Source organism: Lycium barbarum, chromosome 2 (assembly GCF_019175385.1).
Source record: "Lycium barbarum isolate Lr01 chromosome 2, ASM1917538v2, whole genome shotgun sequence".
Taxonomy (NCBI): domain Eukaryota; kingdom Viridiplantae; phylum Streptophyta; class Magnoliopsida; order Solanales; family Solanaceae; genus Lycium; species Lycium barbarum.
Window position 1 is genome coordinate 132,366,460 of NC_083338.1, and position 17,359 is coordinate 132,383,818.

Here is a 17,359-nt window from a genome sequence, read left to right on the forward strand (position 1 = left end):
GGATTTTAATTGAAGTGTTGACTTCATCTATCCAGATACATTATCAATCAGAATTCAGAAGCCAGCACTATACCCTTGGTAAATTGAACACATAATTTCTTATTGTTTCATAAAACATAGGATTCACAGAAAGATAAGAAAAGATAATGTAAATGCGCCGCAACAGGGTGACACTTTATGTTTGAAATACAAATGATTTAACACTTTGCAACAGAAGACACCTTAGAGTAATAATCTATTCAAAGCAGAGATTCTCCATTTCCATTTGAACAAACTCAGAAATCAGGTTTCGACAAGTTGTAGGGAGAGATTAATCTTAAAGTACTACCAAACATCATTTCCGAATATAAGACTAGTAAGGGATCAATAACTTCAATTGTTCTAAGCCGAGTACAAAGAATAGTAACGAATCAATAACTTCACTTTCAGGATTGATTATGAAAAAAGACTAGATATTTTAACAGCGCCAGTTGTTTTAACAGCAACCAAATACAGAATAAGAACTCAAGACTAAATGAAGCCAATAGACAATAGAGACATACCATATAATCGTTTCACTACATCTAAACCAAACAGAGGAATCTATACTTAAACTTCATAACACGACACGAGTATCGACATATAATTCAATGAGAAAAACAAATTCATGCTTTGCATGCATGTTGCACTAATAGGTAAAACTAACTCCTCAACTTATAAAAAGGAAACTCAGTCATGCTAAACTATTAATAGACTGTCAGCAAGCATATATACAGATCATGTCGTAGTGTCGTGTTCTAGATTAACTATTCCCAAGAGATTTTCAACCCAAAAAACAGTCCTTAAGGTTCAATCGATCTTTTTCAGTAGAATATATTAACAGCCATACCAATCAACGATTTACATAAAAATCTAGATATGTAAATTTATGAGATGGGATTTGCGCATTACTGACCTTTCTCGAGTACAGTGAACGGGACGTCGAGGTCTCGAATCTAACTCCTTTCCTCAAGAACGAATTCGAAACTAGAGTTGGGTAAGTCGAATATCTTTGTCGCGGCTAAAGTTCACCGGAAAAGGAAAGAAGTTTTGAAAATAATTGGGTATCTCTGAAAAATGCTAGGTAAAAACCAAAAGAAAGGTCCTAGACCAGATTAAAAGAAAAGACTTTGTAAAAAATACTCGTGTCTTCCAATCCCCCTCCCTCGGCTAAGAACTAGAGATGTATTTATAGGAAAAGGTTAGGGTTTTCTATTTGGGCGGGATTTGAAGTTGAATTTCAAAAACGAATCAGAAACCCAGCCGTTGAATCTGAAACCCTCTGTTTTATATCCACGGCTTTTCAGATAAAGAAAAAAAGTATCTTCGTCGTCTTGTGTTGACTCGATCGTTCAATGTAGGAGAGAGATAAAACTTGTATGGAAATGGAGTGGCAAGTCTGCCATTGTTGAAAGGAAAGTGGATCCTTGCTCAAAGAGGAAAGAGATGAGGGAGATGAGAGAGGAGCAAAGAGAAAGGTTGTGCGGCAGGTTGAAGGGGATTAGGTTTTGTTTCAACTGATACAAAAAAATAAACGGGCCGGTCGAGTCGGGTAATGATAGTAGGCCGGATCAGGTGAATTGGTTGTGGTGGACTGGATCGTTTGGGCCCTTGATTGGCTGAAAATATGGCCGTTATTCCTTTATTTAAATTATTTTTGGGCTTCTAATTTAATAATTAGTACAATGTTAGTGATTAATATGTAGAAAATAAAGGGCACAAAATCCGAAAATAAAATGATGACGAGCCATTAAAAATTGTGATAAAGTAATGCTCGTAATGTTGATAGTAAAATAGTGAAAATTAATAATAGTGAAAATAAAGTGTTTAGCTCGTCAATAAATTTAGAAGCCCGAGGAAATAAATTGGAATAAAGGAGGGACAAAATTGGGTGTCAACAATCATTATGTCTGGGATGAGCTCTAGTCCGGAACTATATCCCCCCCCCCCCCCCCAGCTACGTGCCAACCGCTGAGCAGTTGGCTGATGTATTTACGAAGGCATTGGAAAAATCACCGTATGAATATTTGCTTGGCAAGTTGGACATTCGGGATCCTCATGCTCCAACTTGAGGGGGGGGGGGGGGGGGGGGGGGGGGGGTTATTATGAACACAATTAGACTGGTTACATCGGTGTAATAAAACCCTAGTCTAAGTGTAATACTCTAACTATAATACAATTGTAATTATGGTAATATAGGATTTGTAGTCTTATTAGAATAGTGTTTACCTTATTGGGTGACTAACTTGTATATAAGGAGGTCATCATGTGAATACAAAGGCACAAAAAATTCTCACAAAAACATTCTTGTTTCTTTACTGCTATCACGCCAAGTTAATTTTAGCAGTTTTGTTATGTACACCAAATTAAGCGGATTTAACTGTAATAGTCCCATTTCAAATTAAAGTTAAAAACCAGATGTTGCATTTATTGATTTGGTATGAAAAGAAAATAGAGGCAGATACACTTTGTCTCAAGTGATGTCACCGGACACTGCTTCGTCAATGTTTTTTTACTATAGATATGTTTTTGTAGATAATAAACAAAATAAAAATCTTGGATATAAATATAAAGAATAATGGGAAAATTTATGTAGTATAGAGAACATATAAGAGGTATTTACATTTAGTAACTTTACTTTACTTTAATTATATCTGGTAGCTAAATGTTGTATTTCAATTACAAAAGTTAACTAATACCTCTTAATATACAGTTCCTTCCCACTGTATCATTCTTTTCCCCCAACCCTCTCTCTCTCTCTCTCTCTCTCTCTCTCTCTCTCTCTCTCTCTCTTCTCCCTCAACTCTCTCCTTTTTTTCCCTCACCTCTAGCACTCCAGATCGACGACCATAGTATCGACTCCATCTCTCACCACTCGACTTCCAGATCTAACATAACGCTAGTATCGGAAATGACAGGGGCGTTAACATAAAGAACCATCTGATTAACGACGGATGGCTCTGATCTTCTCCTCTTAACGACGACCGACAACTCTATCTCTCGCCACTCGTTGTCGGTCATCTTCTCAAATCTGAGGGTATGGCCGGAATCCATGGCTAATTGATCGATTTTTCTCAGATATGAGTGTATTTTCTCAGATCTCGGTCATCATCTTCTCTGTCCTCATTTCTCCTCCACCGTCGTCTTCTATGGTCGGAATCTATGGCCAATCGAGTGTATTTGTCTCAGATCTGAGTGTATTTTATTTCTTCTATCTCAGATTCAAGTGTATTTTATTTCTTTTATCTCAAAGCCGAGTATAATTTATTTCATGGACACATATCCAGCTCTTTGTACTTTTGTTATTAAATGAACATGTTGGCGCCTCTCCTAGCCCCCACCAATCCACGGTGGAGTTAAATAAAAGAACGAAAAAAAATCATCCATTTGAAGGAATTTAACTAAAGATGATATTAAGTTCTCACCAAGTCTAGAAACACTTCCTGTGGACAGTTGAGGGACCTGTGTCTCTGACCTACTTATCATCCTGGTGTTATTTGCCCAAATGATCAGTGGTAACTGGCTGACCGGCCGTAGCATGGTGGTAACTACCCATTCGATTATTGGCCGATGGTAGAGCGCATCTGCCTGACTGATCAGTGGTAATTGCCCAACCAACCGTAGCATGGGGGTAAATACATATCTGCCCGACCGGCCGTAGCTCGGTCGTAATAACTGCCCAACCAGCCATAGCATGGTGGTGAATACATATCTGCCCAACTGGCTATCAACCAGTGGTAAATATAATCAACATCATAACCAGACCTCTATGGGTGATTTCTATGCACTCCTCATGATCATTACTTATCCGTTAATGCCTACATGATTTCATAAGACTTATAAACACATTTCTTGGCCATTTCTGGATACATCATAAGACTTCCTTCTAACATTAAGTACTTCATTAGAAAATCTTATAACTAGCATACTATTCATGCCTTACAACACATTCCTTGAGGACACATTTCTGAATTCATCGGAGTGATGTAAGGTCGGTATACCTCCGATTATCATTATGGAGCTATCATCACAAACATATCTCACCTTGAAGGAACAATAATCAGAAGATGAGATCATCATCAATGATATCATAAGAACATCAAGAACCATAGGCGTCTAGTATTTTTAGGAATAGAGACATTATGGACATCATTTGTGAAGGTTCATAACAATAGGATCATGCCTTAAGAAAATAAGGGACGACCTTAACATACCTTGCTACTTACTTAGCCGCTCAAAGTCTACCTTCCGAGCCTACAAATCTACATCCAAGATGATTCATACAACAATCAGGTCATAAGAACACCAACACATTTAAACTTAGCTAGCTAATAAGTTAACGGAATTCGGACAGCATTCCCCCTATATCATCTACTTCCTCCAAATTCCAAAACAACTCCCAAACATCATTAACAACATCAACTATAACATAATCAAGATACTACATGAAAAACATATACAAATCCGTCCGAAACTTCCATTGAAAATCAGCCCATAATCCAACAACATCAACATATCAAATTACGACCTTTATACTATGTTGTCCTTCACTTTAAACTATCACAAAACTTCCAAAAACAACTCAATATCAAAGTCAAGATAAAGAACATACCTTATAATTGAAGAAATTTAGCCACACCAACTTTCTTCAAGATAAAACTCACTACAACATCAAGTAGAAGCAAGAACAATCACTTTTCATGAACTAGTTTAGTATAATCTTGTTGAATTCTTGATGTAAGGGGCTATAAGTGTTTGGGAGAAGTATATGGATGTTTCTAGAGCTCAAAAGAAGTGTAAAATGACGATAACAGGGGGATTTATTCCCTTTGAAAGTCCGTTCCACGGACTTTCCAAATGGGCCCGCGAAGAAGCCATCTGGCAGCCTATCTTGAATCGTCCATAATTTTCTACTCCGATGTCGTATCGACGAACGGTTTATTTCATTGGAAACTAGACGCAATGAACTTCAATTTACATCAGTTATGAATTCCATAACTTCTCAGTTATGAATTCCATAACTCCTCATATTCTAGGAGATAGACCTCCCTCAATTTAGACTAGAATTTTCTGTCCAAAATTCAGCCAAGTTTTCCAAAATTTTGACAAACTTAATTTCTTTGATTCGTTAGATCTCGAAACCTTTAGACACTTGCTTAGAACTTGTTTAAAGTATTCCTTAACCTTATAAGGGTTCCATGACCTCTCCGAGCTTACGTTAGTTTACTTATGATGAAAACGACGCAAAAGTTTTTGAGGTGTAACATACATAAACAGGATTATTCTTGGATCTCTGTCCCTCTTTGTGTTTGTTGCGACTACGGGTTATTTCTGTGTGCTGATGATGATTAGGCCCGTGTTTACTGATACTTAACGGACTTAGTTGCCTTACTTTTACTATTGCCTATGATGTTTTCGGATTTGGATGGCAAACTTCGCTAGCCGTCGACTTTGCCAGGTTGATGGTGTATCTTCGAGTTCGATTTATTGTAGAGAGGCAGTCAGGCAGCCATGAGGTGCAGAAGCTTGTGTTTTAGCTTTAAAGTTGTTACACTGAATGAAATGATGCCTAAGAAGTGGAATTAATGATCTTGTGTTTTAGTTTTAAAATTGTCTTCAAATGATATTTGGCAAAGACTTCCTAACTAGAGAAACATTATCCTTGTTGACACCCAATTTTATCCCTTCACATATTTTTTATTAACTACTTAAACTTCTTAAATTTCAAACGAAATAAGATAAGCATTTATAAAAATTAAAAATATTTTCAAAAGTACTTTTGATGTTATTTTGTTATTTTGTTATTTTATGTGGCAAAATATCCTAATATATATGATATATATTTTGCGTAATCTTAATTATTAGTTATGTTCTAAATAAGTGTTTGGTTTAGTACTTATTTTAAATTGTAATTTAAAGTCATTTACGGCATAAATACTATAATTAATTTATTTTCACAGATAATTATTTTTATTTTGTTAAAATCAAGAAGCTTAATTAATTAATTGAATTATGTTTCTTTTTTATTGTATTTCGAAATTGGTTTGATTTCAAAAATAGTTCTAATTGAAAGTGATTGATTACAAATCGAGTCAAATTGGCTATATTGCAAAATGAAATGACAAGAAGTTAAGGGTGTGTTCGGTATGAAGGAAAATGTTTTCCTGGAAAATGTGTTCTTGGAAAACAAGTGAATTTCTACTTACTCATGTTCATTTGGGTAGCGGAAAATAAGTGAATTTCTTACTTATTTTCTCATGTTCGTTTGGTTGGTAGAAAACATTTTCAGAAAAATATCCACCCAAGCCCCACAACTCCACCCCAATCCCACCCCCACCCCCACTCCAACCTTACCCCACCCCCAATTTTTTTTTTGAAGTATTTAATTTTTTTCTGGATTTTCTAAACCACCACATCCCCCCTCCCCCCAGTGTGGACCCATACCACACCAACACCATAAATACCCACCCCCCACCCTCAATTTTTTTGGAGGGGGTGGTGGGGTGTCGGGAAAGGGGGTGGGGTGGGGGAAAAAACCAAAAAAAAAATCAAATTTTTTTTTCAAAACAAAATTTTTTTTTGGGGGGTGGGGTAGGGGGTGGCGGCAGGGTGGGTGGGGGTGAGGTGGTGCAAAAAACAAAAAAAAAACAAAATCAAAACCTTTTTTTCAAAACAAAATTAATTTTTTTTGGGGGGAGGGGAGGGGTTGGGGTTGGGGGCAGGGTGCATGGGGGTGGGGTGGTGCAAAAAACAAAAAAACAATCAAAACCTTTTTTTCAAAACAAAATTAATTTTGGGGGGGGGGGGTTGGGGCAGGAAACAAAAAAAAAATTCAGAACTTTTATTTTCAAAACAAAATTATTTTTTTTTTGAAGGGGGTGGGTTGGGGGCAGGGCTGGTAGGGTGGGTTGGGGGCAGGGGTGGGTGGGATGGGGGTGGGACAGCGTGTGGTGGGGTGGTGAAAAAAAAACAAAAAAAAAATTCAAAACTTTTTTTTTCAAAACAAAATTAATTTGGGGGGGGGGGGGGGGGTTGGGGCGCAGGGTGGGGTGGGGTGGTGCAAAAAACAAAAAAAAGGGTGGGTGGCATGGGGGTGGGGCAGGAGTGGGGTGGGGTGGTGCAAAAAACAAAAAAAAAATTCAAAACTTTTTTTTTTAAAAAAATTATTTTTTTAAGGGGTTGGGGGTGGGTGGGAGGCGATTCCCTTTGGGGAATGTAAAGGAGCTTGAGGTTCCAAGTTCGATACCCGTAGCGCTGCAGCGTGAAGACGGCTTAGTTGTGCGAACTTTGGTACCCAAGCATAGACAATACCAAGTGCATGTTAGCATGGGCCCGCAAGGGGCTGTGGACTCGCGAGGGGTCCCCACAAAAAATAAAGTGAAATACGTCCAGCACTGTGCTGGACGTAAACTACAATTTAACAGGGCAGTATATATTCATCGATATCAGTTCAACTCATTATTTTTCATTCACTCAAACCCTAGAACGACCTCCTACTCTTCTCCAACATCAAGAACACCAAGGTAAGTCCACTCTAATTATTCTAACTCAATTCTAACATATATCCTTGTAATCTAAACAAGAAATCATCATTCCTAATATAGGGTTTTCAAGAAAACCCATCTCAAGATTCAAGAATCAAGATTTAGGAAATCTTCTCCAAAATTCAAGTCTTTAATTCAAGTATTGGAGCAATTAAGGTATGTAGAACTTCCATCCACATGTGGGAATCTCTATGTTCTTCCCCATGCTTCGTTTCCTTGATATTCATAAAGTTCAAATCTTAGGGCATTAAACCCAACATATTGCTAGCCCGTATTTATGTATTTATGTACATGAATTTTTTATCTATATTCGTTGTTGTATTCCTAATCTTCCATTACGGTTATTAGGAACCCTAGCTTAATCCATGAATCATGAATTTTTCCTCATGTGTTCTCATTATGTTCATATGAAATTTTATGATTTCATCCAGCAAGTTACAAGCATGTTTTCAAGTCAAGTATATATATATGATTACGAACTATTGTTATTACTCATGAACCAAAAACATGTTTTGCAAGACTATGACAAGTTATCTTACGAAACTATACAAGCAAGTTATGATTCATGAAAACTATGTATAAGAAAGTTATGATTCATGATATACCATGGGCAGCAAGTGCCACTGTTTTACATGTTCATGTTTTGGGAGTTGCATTAATTACCGAGGAGGGCTTCAGATAGCCTGAAACTACGTAGCCACCATAGGATGAGGATCGCTCCACCCATGTCCCGGACGATCTCTCATAATGACTGGATCCTTTCATATTTTATCAAATCTCATGTTCCCAGGCAAGGACTGAGTGTTCTGCTGGCAGGACGCAAGCACCAGACCATGGATCGGTTATAAGTTATTGCTCTCCCTACTTATTATGTTTTACTTATGATATATATATATATATATATATATATGTACTCATGCTCATATTCATGTTCAGGTTTTCAGTTTCAGTTCTTATCATGTTATTTCATGTCCCGTGTTATTTCTTTCAGTTGCTTTGCATACCAGTACATTCAATGTGCTGACGTCCCCTTTTATTGCCCGGGGGCCTGCATTTCACGATGCAGGTACTGATATATAGGACGACACATCTGCTCAGTAGGACAGCATTCGCATCAGCTTATTGGTGAGCCCCATCTCATTCGGGGTTTAGTTAGCTTTTGTTTATGATTAGTTACGCGTCTAAGGTATGTTGGGGGCCTTGTCCCAGTAAGTATGTTTTCCAGTCAGATTCATGATAGAGGTTTCATAGACTAGACAAGTCAGTTATGTCATGTCAGACATTCAAAGTCGTATAGTCATTTTGGTTCATTCATGTTATTTCCGTACTCATGTTTAAACAAGCATTTTTATTAAGTATTATGACTTACTATGTTTTATAAAGGCTCATCATGCATTCACATTATATTTCCGCTCATGTATGCCTCATGATAGTTCAGCAAGCCATGTGGTTCGCTCGGTCACATGTAGTCAGGCACCAAGTACCGTGTTACGTCCAGGCCATGGTTCGGGGCGTGACAAAGCTTGGTATCAGAGCCTAGGTTCAAGAGTCTTTAGGGAGTCTATGAAACCGTGTCCAATGGGGTCACTTTTATATGTGTGAGGGCCCCATACATATAAACAGTTGACCACCAAGACATTCAGGATTTGTCTCATTTCTTTCTACTCTAGATCATGCCATGTCTTAGAGTAATAAGTAACCTTCTCTTCCAATCAAATTACGTATGTTTCGAATGCGCATGCGACGAACAGATAATTCAAGGTCTAAGTAAGGATGTTTACCCATAGGGGGTACAATTGTGCAGTACTTACTGGTAACGAATGAGACTTCAAGTGCTATTGAAAGTGGAATGCAATGTAAGATGCCCGAGAAGGGGTGTAGTAGAATGAATGGTATGTTGAATGATAATGATGTTCTTGAGAAAGGAGAATAGGATACCACAGGGAGAGGATATTAGATAAATTAGAAAATGAGCTAAGTCTGCAGGAAACGTAAATCATGAAGGATCTCAAGGAAGTGGTGGCAGACAGTTTTCTACCAGAGGTCATCAGGACCCACTCCATCTGCAGTTAAAGATTGAAAGGAAAGAATAAACAGAAAGTGTAACAGGTACAGTTTTAGTTGGACATATGAGGTAAGTTCATCATGTTTATACTGTTGTTGAAATTGGGAGCCCTGTGTGGCTATGATATGATATGATATGATATATATGTATATATGTTGGCCTTGTGAGGCATTGTTGGTATTTCCTGCGTGCAGGTTTTGGGATAGTAAGAAATAAAGAGAAAACTCTGCCAAAATTTTTCTAGAAATAGAAGGAGAATAAGATATAAGTTCGTAATATGTCTGGAAAAGCCATGTCAACAGTAATGATAAGATTTGACTAAGTTACGAGTACGGCTGACTTTGAGAAATATGAGTTGATTTCCTATTCAGATGAACACCTTGAGTGGGTGACAGTTCGGATACATCCGAATGTGTTAGAAACCAAGGGCTTAAGTTAAGTTCAGAGTAGAGTGATTAGTGGAAGAAGAAATCAGCTAAGCCGTGAGAGAGCAAACTATAGAAGAATAGCCTTTAAGAGTTGTCAAAAGGGGTTGACCTAAGATTTACAATGTGAGCAGAGTAAAGTCATTAAGATGGAGTATGCCAGTTACGAATACAGTAGCAACCGTTCATGTAAGTAAATTTAATATTTTCCCCACGAGAAATTGCTCAGATGGGAGTCGAAAGATTCATCAATGTTGTAGAGTACAAAGGAATTACCGAAGATAAGGAATGTTAGTTGGATCCCATCAAAAGAGAAGAATTTGTAAGTATAAGATGTTAGCCTTGGTCTAAGGGGGAGATGCATAAATCACCAGTAAGTCCAGTGAGATAATTGAAGACCCGAAGGGTTAGTATGAGATATGATGAACCTCAGTTCAGTTAGGTTGGCATAATGAGATAGTCTCCATAAAAAATATGCCTCATCTTAGAGAAAACCCGAAGTGAGTAGGATGATCGTCGAACGGATCGTGTCAAGTTCAATTACTATCGATTAGGCGATCATAGAAAAGCTATAAGATCATGCCCAGTTATGTGTCAAAAGGATAGTGCCATTGCACAAGACTCTAGTCTTTAAGGTGCTAGTGGAAGACTTAGCACACAACAGTACTATGAGTATTTTAGGAAAAAAAACAATCAAGTATGGGAAGTATGGCTCATGATTTAGGCAGACAAGAGAACTAAGGTGAAAGAAGTTCACCACTTATCCAAGCTAAGAATTCTACTTTCGGACTCCGAAGTGGGTGGAGTTATTGCCCAGAACATGGCTTATTCCTTCTTAGTCATCGAAGTAGAGAGAAGCAGTTTGGTGATTACTATTTGCTGCAGATGAAAGAGAGGATTCACGAATAGAAATCCTTAGCTTTTGAACAAGGGGGAGATAATGGTACCTTGAGATATCGAGGCAGATTATGCATTCCAGATGTTGATGGGCTCAGAGAGCGAATCATGTTAGAAGCTCACAACTCTAGGTATTCCATTCACCCAGGTTCCACTAAGATGTACCATGATCTTAAGGATATTTATTGGTGAAATGACATGAAGAAGAATGTAGCAGAGTTCACAACTGATTGTTCGAATTGTTAGCAAGTGAAGGCCGAACACCAGAGGCCTGGTGGCTTGGCTCAGAATGTTGATATTCCTATCTGGAAATGGGAAATGATCAAATATGGGCTTTATATCAGGTCTACCTCGTTCAGCTAAGAGGCATGATTTAATTTGGGTGATTATGGACAAACTTATGAAGTCAACGCACTTCTTGCCAATTAAGATCACAGATTGAATAGGAGATTATGCCAAGTCATGTGTTAATGAAATTGTCGGATTGTATGGGACCCTAGTGTCCATTATTTCAGATTTTGGTGCTCAGTTCACAGCGAACTTCTGAAAATCCTTTCAGAAAGGATTGGGTACAGAGGTGAACTTTATCACAGCTTTTCATCCTCAGACAAATGGTCAGACAGATACGTTATTCAGATCTCATGTTATAATATTCATGTTAGTTCAATACTCAGATATCATTCCAGTACTCACGTATTCATGCCAGTTCAGTATTCAACTAATCCAGTATTCAGTCAGCTCAGTATTCAGCTAATCCAGTATTCAGTCAGCTCAGTATTCAGCTAATCCAGTATTCAATTTGCTCAATATTCAGTCAGCCCAGTCTTCAGTCAGTACAATAGACATTTAGTTTAGTATCTCAGTAGTTTAGCAATCTTGTATTCATTCAGTTCAGTAACCATGTGTCCTTAATTTCAATGGTAATTGGGATGACCACCTGTCTCTTATTGAGTTTACTTATAAAAAAAAACGATTACCATGCTAGTATTGGTATGGCACTGTTTGAAACCCTTTTTGAGTGAAGGTGTAGATTACCAATTGGTTGGTTCGAAGTTGGTGAAGCAGAGTTGTTAGGACCAGATTTGGTTTATCAGGATATGGAGAAAGTCAAGTTAATACAAGAGCGTTTGAAAATGGCTCAGAGTCGCCAGAAGTCTTATACAGATGTGAGGCGAAGGGACTTAGAATTTTCAGTTGATGATTGGGTGTTCCTTAAAGTCTCACCTATGAAAGGTGTCATGAGATTTGGCAAGAAAGGGAAGCTAAGTCCCAGATATATTGGACCTTAAAGAATTCTACGAAAGGTTGGTCTAGTAGCTTATGAACTTGAGTTGCCACAAGATTTGGCTGTTGTACACCCAGTGTTTCATGTATCCATGTTGAGGAAGTGTGTAGGAGACCCATCGTTGGTTGTTCCTGCTAATACTATAACAGTTAAGGATGGCCTCACCTATGAGGAGATCCCCGTAGCCATTCTTGACCGTCAAGTTCGCAAGTTGAGAACTAAGGAAGTAGCCTCAGTGAAAGTCCTGTGGAGGAGTCAGAAAGTTGAGGAAGCTACATGGGAAGCCAAGGTGGGTATGAAATCCATGTACTCGCACTTGTTTTAGCCCGCAGAAGAGATTTATGATGAAACACCAAGATTTTAAGGTATGTAAGCTTTCTTTTCATGATTTTGGTCGTGTGTGGCCAATTTATAGTGCTATTGTGATGTATCCCTGTGAGGTAATGATATTATGGGCTGCTGTGACAAGTTGGTAGTGCCATATTACAGGGGAAACTCTGGCGAAATATTTGTAGAATCCCGAATATTTAACATTCGAGGACGAATGCTCCAAAAAGGAGAGGGGGAGAATGTTACACCTTGAAAATTTCCCAGTTAGCGTACCACGAAGGGTATGACGTATACGACATGTTGACAAGTAAGAAATAATATTTAATGATTCTAAATGAGATTTTGAATCTCTTAGCCGTATCTGACCTCTTTTTATGTTTTTATTGAGCCGAGGGTCTCTCGAAAACAGCCGTCCTACCTTGGTAGGAGTAAGGTCTGCGTACACTCTACTCTCCCCAGACCCCACGTTGTGGGATTTCACTGGGTTGTTGTTGTTGTTGTTGTTGATTCTAAATGAGATTTCAAAGACATTGGAGGTAGGAGACAAAAGTTGTTAAGAAAAGCAAGGTATATGTTGTATGTCGGGCAAGAATTACGAGTATCGAATTAATCATGGTTTAATGACATTTTGGGAGAACAGTTATAATGTCCCTTATGTATTCATGCCTCACGTTTCACGTTCAAGTTCATGCATTCGCTATTCATGTCTCATGTTTAGGCACTGACTTTTTCATGAAACTATGTCATGTCAGTTTCCATGCCCCATGTCATGTTATGTCTCATGTTTCACGCTCATGTCATGTATCCAGTGCTCATGTTTCATGTCTCATGCTTCAGTATCCATGTTTTCATGTAATCACACATTCAGTTCTCATGATCCATGATCATGCTCCCACGTAACTATGTCAAGATCTTATGTTTTATGTCATCTTCCATTCATGTTCATGTATTCAAGCCATGTCCAGCCATATCCTTAACCATGACCCATCATTCGAGGACGAATGATCCCAAGGGGGGGATATTATAACACCCCGTACCTTTAACGAAAGTTTTGACCACGATCCTAGACTTAGTAAATCAGATAAAGAATGTGCGAATTGAAATTTTCCTATTCAGTTGTGATATGGTGGTTTACGCCCATGAACAGTGGTCGTATTTCAATTTACGCCCATGAACAGTGATCGTAAACGGAAACCAAGAATTTTTTAACATTCTGGAATTTGACATTTTGAGGTCATATGGTTAAATACGGACCGTATTTCACTTTACGGCACGTTTTTCAAAACGTATTTGGAATTTGGGAAAACTTCCTTGATGAAAGTTGTAGATCTTTGAAATACCTTTCAAGTGGTATCTTACGGGGGTCAAACGGACATCTGTACAAAGAGTTATGGCCATTTTGCTGAAGAGAGGCAGTGCAGGCCGTAAAGTGAATTACGGTCCGTATTTAACCATATGACCTCAAAATGTCAAATTCCAGAATGTTCAGAAATTCTTGGTTTCAGTTTACGATCACTGTTTATGGGCGTAAATTGAAATACGACCACTGTTCATGGGCGTAAATCACCATATCACAACTGAACAGGAAAATTTCAATTCCCACATTCTTTATCTGATTTTCTAAGTCTAGGATCGTGGTCAAAACTTTCGTTAAAGGTACGAGGTGTTACAGGACTAACATTAGTCCTCCCCTATTTACCTCCGGCAGGCCAATTCATCAACCGTCGGTTTCTTTACCCTCGGTTGCTTTTAACCTACAATGTTGTAGGAATACTCATCGGGTACTGGATAGGTCCCGTTTGGAGGTAGAACATAAACAAGATTCCTGGATCTCTGTCCCTCTTTGTGTTTGCTGTCACCACAGGTTGTTTCTGTGTGTTCACGATAATTAGGCCTGTGATTACTGGATACTTAACGGACTCAGTTTCCTTAATTTTGCTATTGCCTGTGATGTGTTCGGATTGGGATGGCAAACTTAGTTATCCCTCGCCTTTGCCGGGTTGATGGTGTATCTTCGAGCTCGGTTTATTATAGAGAGGGGGCCTTGATATGTTGAAGCTTGTGTTTTAGCTTTACTTGTAGAGAAATATAGCAGAAGAAAAGGTAAATCAAAGAGACCTTCTGCTAGCCCAAGATCGTTAACTAAGATTGAAAGATTCAACTAAAGAAGAGAAAACTTTGGAAAGGAAGTGTTTACTTGAATTGCTTTGAAGTGGGTTGTGTTGGGTTAACTTGACTTGATTACAAATGTTCAAGGTCACCCCTATTTATACTTGTCTAGAGATGGTTCTAGATATTATTCTAGATACATACATAAGAAAAATCTAGTTACTCTTATCTCCTACCACTATTTTAGACTATCATGATATTATCCTAGATACAAAAGGATCTAGATAATTCTACCCTCAACTACAAATACCTAAGTGTCTAGAATTTCTAGACATTTCCTCAGTATATATATCAAAGATATTATAATATAACTTTCTAAAAACTCTTCTAAATATCTATGATATTTATTCTTCCAAAAAATTAACTTTAATATTTCACACTCCATCTTAAAGTAATTTTTGGGAAGCTATCCCGAACTTCCACGAAGCTTTTGAACGTGCCATGAAGATCTCAACAATATTTTCCCGACACTGCTTCCTTCTTCAAATGATGATGGTTTTCCGCTAATAATTGGGTGTGAGGACCCACAGGCTTGCCTGTGGACCCTCCATACTGGGGTATTGTCTATACCTGGGTACAACCAGTTCGCAGCCTTGGCCACACATCTGCGTGTGCCCTGCTTCACGCTGCAGCACTGCGGAGTATTGAACTCGGAACCTCAGGCTTCTTTACACTCCAAAGGAGTCGCCTATCACCAATTGAGCTGTAATAGGCGACTCCTTTGGAGTGTAAAGAAGCCTAAGGTTCCGGGTTCGATACTCCGCAGCGCTGCAGCGTGAAGCGGGGCACACACAGATGTGTGGCCAAGGCTGCGAACTAGTTGTACCCAGGTGTAGACAATACCCCAGTATAGGGGGTCCACAGGCGAGCCTGTGGGTCCTCACATTGGGCCTCCAAGAAACATGAATACGTCTTGATAAAATTTTCATCTCTGTTATGGCCAAACTTGACAATATTTCTCTTTGCCCTTTGCTAATCACGTGAATCATCTTCATGCTGAACTTCACATTCTTGAGTTTCCAGACTCCCCCTTTCTCTTAGCTCCTTAACAATTGTGTTATCTGGAGAAGCACCTAAGTCGGTAACGATCTGACCATGAATTTCCTTCGAAGCCTCAATATCAGTATAGGATCCAACACTAGATTCCCTTTCCAGCTCCTCAATAAATTGTTTGGCAGCTTCTGAGCCTCCAAAAATCATACCATTTGTATCTCCATCTAGAATTGAGCCTTCAAGGTCAGTCTCTTCATTTAGTTGATCTTTCGCTTCTCCATTTGCTTTTAGTATTTCCTCTGAGCCAGTAATTGACCTTGATATGTTAGATGATTGACTAAAGACTTCAACTTTCACTATATCTCCCTCAATGCTTTGTCTGAAATTGTCACCATTGATATGTGTAGTTTCAGACACTGCCGGCTCATGTTCTACTTCAACATCCGTCACGTCCAACTTTATTACTAGTTTCAGGATCTGCTTCGTTGATTTCCTCAGTAGCAACTACCACATCACCTGCCTGAACGTCTTCAGAATTTTCTTGCTTCTTGGTGATGACACCAGTACCTTCCTTCTCCACATGATGGACCGTAGTATCTACTGTCACAATGACATCACAGCCATTATTTTCTTGGAAGTTGAAAAATTTAGATTCATCTTCAATGAGATGGTGCCCACATCCTAAATCCACGATCCAGCCTCTTTCGAAATTGAGAGAAGCCGAGGCATCTACTACTCGAGTCTCAGTTACGAAGCACCTTCCCCAGTCTTCTTCTTCAGGAGCTCTCTCAGTTTGAGCCATGTTGTTTTCCTTGGCTCGGCAAAATCTTTTTATGTGTCCTACTTCACCACATCGATAACATTTAATAGTCTTTTTACCATTATTAGAAGACTCTTCCTTATGTCTTGGCGAGCTTGACCCCTCATGGAATTGAGAATGTGTTGCCACTTCGCTTTTGTCTTCCTTTAAAATTTCTCTTGTTAGATATAAGATCATTTCCTTCCCCTTCTTTAATAGACACATTAGCCATCTGTTTAGCTAGTAGCTCCTGTGATGATAACAAATTCTCAAACTTCTCCAAGGATGGTTGTTGAGCCCATCCTTGAATTGATATAACAAAAGGAATATATTCTGACTTCAAACCACGAATGATAGTTCTTATCATTCGTGCTTCGGGGATAGCCTCGTCCGAATTTAATAGAGAGATCTCTGAACATAAGTTCTTAATCCTCAAAAAGTACTCGGCAATAGAAATATTACCTTGAGTGGTATTCGCCAATTCATTCTCCAATATTTGTAGCCGGGCTTCATCCTTCTTGGTGAACAAATGATCAAGAGTCCTCCAAATTTCATGACCTGATTTGCACCTTATAATATGATCAAACAAATTGTGTGAGATGGACCTATTTAGGATGAACTCCGCCTACGCATTAATCTGCTTCCACTTTTTGTATGCACTGCTATTTTCCGGTCCTTCAGAAGTGGGACTGGTGTAACTTCCATTGACAATATCCCACAAATCCTCACCCACAAGGAATGATTCCATACATGTATTCCATACCTTGTAATTGGACTGATTCAACAACTCCATCCCCAGTCCATTAACACGACCACTCAAATCCATTTAGAAAT